This window comes from Carcharhinus amblyrhynchos, unplaced genomic scaffold, assembly GCF_965287045.1.
Source record: "Carcharhinus amblyrhynchos unplaced genomic scaffold, sCarAmb.v2.hapA scaffold_38, whole genome shotgun sequence".
In the NCBI taxonomy this organism is placed as follows: Eukaryota; Metazoa; Chordata; class Chondrichthyes; order Carcharhiniformes; family Carcharhinidae; genus Carcharhinus; species Carcharhinus amblyrhynchos.
In genome coordinates this window covers 2,601,825-2,607,824 of record NW_027649779.1, presented here as the reverse complement: position 1 = coordinate 2,607,824, position 6,000 = coordinate 2,601,825, and the positions used below count along the sequence as shown (strand labels likewise).

The window sequence follows — 6,000 nt, the reverse complement described above, 5'->3', positions numbered from 1 at the left end:
CATCCACTGGGGGGCAATCTGGACAATGGGCTGCAGGCAGACCTCACTGCGCCTGCGCCACAATCACACCCAACGCCGGCGACGTCCATCTTACGTTGCCAGGGGAGACGACCGGCGGCCATCTTGCGTTGCCAGGGGAGACGGCGTCCCGCGCGCTGCACTCTGGGGGCATTCCCCTCCTGCACATGCACCCAGACAGTTACATTTTAATCTTTTAATATTTTGAATCTTGATGATTATTATTCACATCCTCACCCGTCAGACTTTCGGTTCCTTCTCCATTCGGGAAAATCGTTTCTGTTTTTTATTCCGTCTGTTTTTCAATCACACCCGCGCGGTGCGCTCTGGGAAAATACTACAGCACATGCGCGGTTCCGCCACCTGCCTCTTTATAAATATATGTATTTTATTTAATTTTAATTCCGCTCCGGGCGGGATTTCCGGGTGGGAATTTCTCTCACTTTCTACATTTCTGAACCGCCGCTTTTTCTTCCGGTGGGGGGGGTGACCGTGACGTCACCGAAATATGGCGGCTGGGCCCGCCTATCTACAGGCCCCGGATGTTCCGCCAACGAGCAGCGGCCGGGCCGGCGTGGGAAGAGGTGACACTGGGCGGAGCAGCGCCCGGGCGTGTTACAGCGACTCCCGGTGGTCAGGAAGGGAAATAGCAGCAGCCCAGTCTCTGCCCAAAGGCTTCCCCAGTTCAGCTGCTCAGAGACACTGGGAACCTCTTCAACTGGAAACTTCAGCTTCTCACATTCACCCCCTGTGTTCAGTCATTGTTTAATAGACAACCTCTGTAGGGAAATTAGAAACAACTTGTTCACATCAAAAGGGGATGGGAATCTGGACCATTCTGCTCAAAAAACTCTGCTTGCCCTGAAATTTCAATTCAAATGTTGAAGATGAGAATTTATAGATACAAGTCATGTTGTATGTGGAACGCTCATGATGCCACAATAAGATCAGTGCAGACATCTCACAGGATTGTGTGACTGGAGAAGATGTCAGAGGTGGAGTGGTTAAATACAGAGCTACAGTATCTGAAACTCAGTTTTGGGTAAACAAAAATGGCAGTACAAAGAACAAAGAAAACAAAGAAAAGGAGCATGCCCTTCGGCCCTTCAGACCTTCACTGACCATCCTGCCATAAGATAAGAACATAAGAAATAGGAGCAGGAGTCGGCCATCTAGCCCTTCGAGCCTGCCCCGCCATTCAATAAGATCATGGCTGATCCGAAGTGGATCAGTTCCAGTTCCACTTTCCCGCTTTCTCCCCATAACCCTTAATTCCCTTGTCTGTGAAAAACCTATTTACCCGTGACTTAAATATATTTAGCGAGGTAGCCTCCACCACTTCAACGGGCAGAGAACCGCCAGATGCAAATGGTCACTAAAAGCACGTGATTTTTTTTCATTCAATGTGGCAGCAACAACAAGTAGGTCAAATGCTTTGAGTGATCATTTGCAGACACCTCATTATTCTTGAACTCCAGTCTGCAGGCAAAGAAGATCAAAATGTAATTTCCCTTCCAATTATCTGCTGCACCTACATGCTAACTTTAAGCATTCCTTGTACAAACGCATCTCATATATTCTTAATATCAACATTTATATTTTTCAGATCGTCAAATATGTTCTGGTCTTTCGATGTTTTTCACGAAGAAGAAAATATTTTTGCTTTCCAAAATTGCACCCGATCTGCCCCTTCACTCATTCCAGCACTCTGTCTTGTCTCCCACTCCGTCTGCCTTTTCCCTACAGCTTGGATTAGCTAAACTTTACCTGGAGGCTCCAGCGAGAATTGAACTCGCGCCCCCTGGTTTCCAAGACCAGTGCTCTAACCACTGAGCTATGGAGCCAAATGCTGTTAATTTCTTCTGGTACGAGTAGTATTATCGGTGGATTGAGGAGCAGGATGGGGTTTGAGGTGGGGGGTTCTTGATGAATGGGGAAATGTCTGAAATGGAGAGCAGGAAGTTAAAAGACGCAACTTGAAAGTGACACGATTTGACATGTGTGATGTGTGTGTATCTGACATGTATGTTGTGTATCTGACATGTATGTTCTTCAGAGTTTATCGTTAGTGTTACATCTCTGACTTTTCCAGCTCCGATGCCAGTTCATCCAGCTGGAAGATTTAGATGTTGTTCCCTTCACAGACGCTGTGGGGCGTGTTTTCATTAAATGAAGAATTGACCAAAAAATGATTCACTCCGTGACTGGGAATCGAAACCGCGTCACGGCGCCGATCCTGATCACTGGACCTTCAGTGTTGCTGATGTGAGAGATTTGTAATGAATTGACCATCTCTGTACCCATTGCTTTATTTCCAATAATTTTCAACAAAAATAAGTCGCGATGAGAAATGACGGGAGGTGAAAATGACAGGATTTGAACGTCAGTTAGAAATTCCCAATCCATCCTCTGGGCAGGGATTGCAGTCTCAATGTTGGCAATTCTGTCGCTTATACCGACAAACGGCCATTCAACCTGTGTTCCTGTCTGTCTTCTCGATCGGAGTAACTCCGTTTGATAAAGTGTCATCTGGACTCGAAACGTCCGCCCTTTTCACTCCTTACAGGTGCTGTCAGACATTGGGAGATTTTGGAACATTTCCTCTTTTCCCATCCGCAGTAATTTGTTTTTATCACTGAGTACAATTGATTGAGATTATTCGAAGAAAGTTGAAAATGATGCATCAATGAATGGGCAGAAATCATTGCTCCCTTAGATATTTGCCAGAGGAACTCTTTTAAGTTTTGGTGTTCGGGATAAGTTCTACAATCAGATTGAAAGTAACGGTTAGCTTCCTGAATTCAGTGACATGGGCTCTCAGTCTGACCATCGGAACCTGCAGCAACACAGCGCAGTTGAACATTGCAGACAGGCAGATTCGATAGCGTACATGTCCAGTTGTTTCTGTAGTGTAGTGGTTATCACGTTCGCCTAACACGCGGAAGGGCCCCGGTTCGAAACCGGGCAGAAACAGTCATTAAACTTTCTCGTGTGGTGGAAGAGAAAACTGTTTGATTTCAGTTTGTTGCTCAACATGAACCGAAGTTCGATGTTAAACACGTTACCGTTGATCTGATATCACCCTCAAATGCTTTCTGTGAAATTATAAACACGTTATTTTGACGAAAAGACAGGGAAGGCGATTTTGACACCGAACATTTATCCGCATCTCGTTCAGTCTACAAGAGATTTAATGGGTTTATAGGAGCAGACTAATATGGTTAATCACCATCTGAAATATCTGATAGTAGTGTGTGCTCAAAAAGACAGATACAAGTGATATTGTAAGTGAACTAGGGGAAATGGCGCACATTTCACAGAATATTTTTCTTCATATATCGTTTTTCATCACCAAGAACCAGGAAAAAAAAACTCAGACAGATGAGGGAATTGAGACTCAGTGCGGATCTACTGGACTTTCCTGTAACGGGCCGGATTTATGTGCCTGAATGTTTCAATCCCATAATAAAAATGGTGATCAGTTCCTTTCCCTCCCGTTAAATTCCTCCCTGTGGTAAGAGACGTGGATTTACCCGTTCATAGTAGAAAGGGAAGAACCAACACACTACAGCAGTGCTGCGGGATCAACGGAACTAAAGAGACTTGTATAGAATTGTAAACAGTGCGGTCATGCTGCAGTTCTGGAATAGGTTTTCAGAAATAGAATTGTGGTCACTGACACACTACTTTAGAGTTTACGTTATGCATACTGGCTTAGTCTCTGTGGAGCAATTGGTTAGCGCGTTTGGGTGCTAACTGTTAAAGGTTGATGGTTCGAGACCACCCAGGGACGAGATTTTACTATTTTCCTCACGATCAGCATTCACGGGTAAACAGTTCCCTGTTGGCAAAGGGTCCGTGGGTGCCAATAAAAAAATAGCTGTCAATTGTTCCCGGCTGTACTGTTATCTGGTGTTACCAACATTATTTAATGACGATTGATTTCTAACACATCACATATTACATTATATGTTCCATTACACCACTAAACTTTAAAAAATACAGTCGGAACATGAACTTGTGGCTGAGTATTTGTTCCAATTCCATATTCCTGCTTCCATTCATTCCTGGATAGATCATAAATCTGTCTAACCCAAACTGAAATGTGTTCAATGATGGAGCATCAGAACCCTCTGGAGTGGAGAATTCCCAAGATTCACCAGCCTTTGAGTGAAGCAATTTCTCCTCATCTCAGTCCTAAATCATCAGCACCTTATCCTGAGATTGTGCCCCCGTGTTTCAGATTCCCGGATCAGGAGAAATAATGTTTCACTTTTTAAATGCTATCTATTGTTTCTCATTAAAGCTGTTGAGATTTTCCAGCATTTTCTGTTTTTGATTCAGATTCCAGCATCCTCAGATTTTGCTTTTATTCTGTCTGAAACGCGGGGATCCAAATAGCACAGACTGTTCCAAATGTGGTCTCAACAAAACCCTGAATTACTGTAACAAGACTTCAAACACTTCAGAACTTAACTGCGAGCTCAAGGCTGGAAGGAGAGTGTGACAGTGGATAATTCTCACTGTGTACATTCCTGTAATCAGTAACTGGATCAGGAAGATAAGATATCTGTGTTTCTTTGAACTGTCATCTGGAAACTCCATCTCCTCTCAATGCCGTGTATCATCCCTTCGCTTTCCCTGCTTTCCAGTTTGGTAAATGACTTGTGCCGTTACCCTGCGTGATGAAAGCCTGCCGTGTGTTACCTTCCAAGTTTCACAGGAGCCACAGTGATGAGGTTGGTGGGATTTGGAAATTGAAAGTGCCACATGAGCAGTTTGCGGGACTATTTGACCTCACTGTCCATTTCCTGTTCCAGCTAACAGGAATCACTGCTTTCATTGGCTGAAACAGTCACTTGTGTGAGATATAAACATGGCAATGTGAAGGAGAAACTTGTATTTGGTGAATTTAAAAGTCTGAAATAAAATAAATAGAAATCGGTTCATTGGTAAGTTCATCTTTTTACAAGCTTGTGTCAGCTTCCCTGGTGGTCTAGTGGTTAGGATTCGGCGCTTTCACCGCCGCGGCCCGGGTTCGATTCCCGGTCAGGGAATGTGGATTTATTGCTGTACAACAATCCTGTATTACTTCCAGTTCTGTCGGAATCAGTATCAAGGCGATTTCCTCCTTTACGTCTGAATTGGAAATGTCACATGAAAAGAACGAAAAAAAAGGGAGAGCGATAGGCTACAAAGCGCAGATGATATAAAATGCTGATGTTAAAATTTGGCTGTTAATGGGGAAAAATTTATTCCTTCTACTCACACAAATATCTCGCAGATCTGGGTCCAAATCTTGTGCTCAATGACAAGAAAACACTTTCATTGAATTAAGCAGGAACTCTCCTACCTCCAGTGAAGAAGAGGCAGTTTTCACTCAGAAGAAGCAACTGTGAGATTAAGTGGAGAGGGGGATAAGGACAGGTTAAAGCAGTGTGAATTGTCTCAAGCCTGGACACTTACTAGGATTTTGCAAGCCCATGCCAAAAGGTGGGGGTTACAAGTCGTGTTTCATGAACGCAAAAACCAGGTTGAAGCCGTTCTTTGTATTTGGAATTTGGCTATCAGATCTGTTCAGCGATTCTGTGTTGTGGTGTGTCTTGAAGGCCGCCTTGGAGAAAGCTTACCCGAAGATCGGTGGTTGAATGCCTTGACTGCTTAAGTGTTCCCCGACAGGAATGGAATAGCCTTGTCGGCTGTGAAGCGGCGTCCATTCATCTGTTGTCGTAGCGTCTGCATGGTCTGGGCGATGTACTATGATACGGAATACCCTTTCATGCGGTGGATGAGGTAGACCACGGTGGCTCAGTTACATGTGTATATATCGTCTATCTGGTGGATTCTGTCCTCACGTTTGATGATGGCATCCATTTCGATGTTCCAACACATCTTGCAGACGTTACCGTGGCGGTGGTGTGTGGTGTCATTGTCGCTGTTCTCCTGCAGGCTGGGTAGTTTTCTGTGAACAATGGTCTGTTT

At 44.4% G+C, this 6,000-nt stretch overlaps 3 non-coding genes across 3 annotated transcripts; 2 read left to right on the top strand and 1 right to left on the bottom strand.

Moving 5' to 3' along the window:
- Window positions 1-1,789: 1,789 nt before the first annotated feature.
- Window positions 1,790-1,862, bottom strand: trnap-ugg (transfer RNA proline (anticodon UGG)). The gene has a single exon. It is a non-coding gene; the product is annotated as a tRNA-Pro (tRNA).
- Window positions 1,863-2,918: 1,056 nt separating this feature from the next.
- Window positions 2,919-2,991, top strand: trnav-aac (transfer RNA valine (anticodon AAC)). The gene has a single exon. It is a non-coding gene; the product is annotated as a tRNA-Val (tRNA).
- Window positions 2,992-5,003: 2,012 nt separating this feature from the next.
- trnae-uuc (transfer RNA glutamic acid (anticodon UUC)) lies at window positions 5,004-5,075 on the top strand. The gene has a single exon. It is a non-coding gene; the product is annotated as a tRNA-Glu (tRNA).
- Window positions 5,076-6,000: the final 925 nt, after the last annotated feature.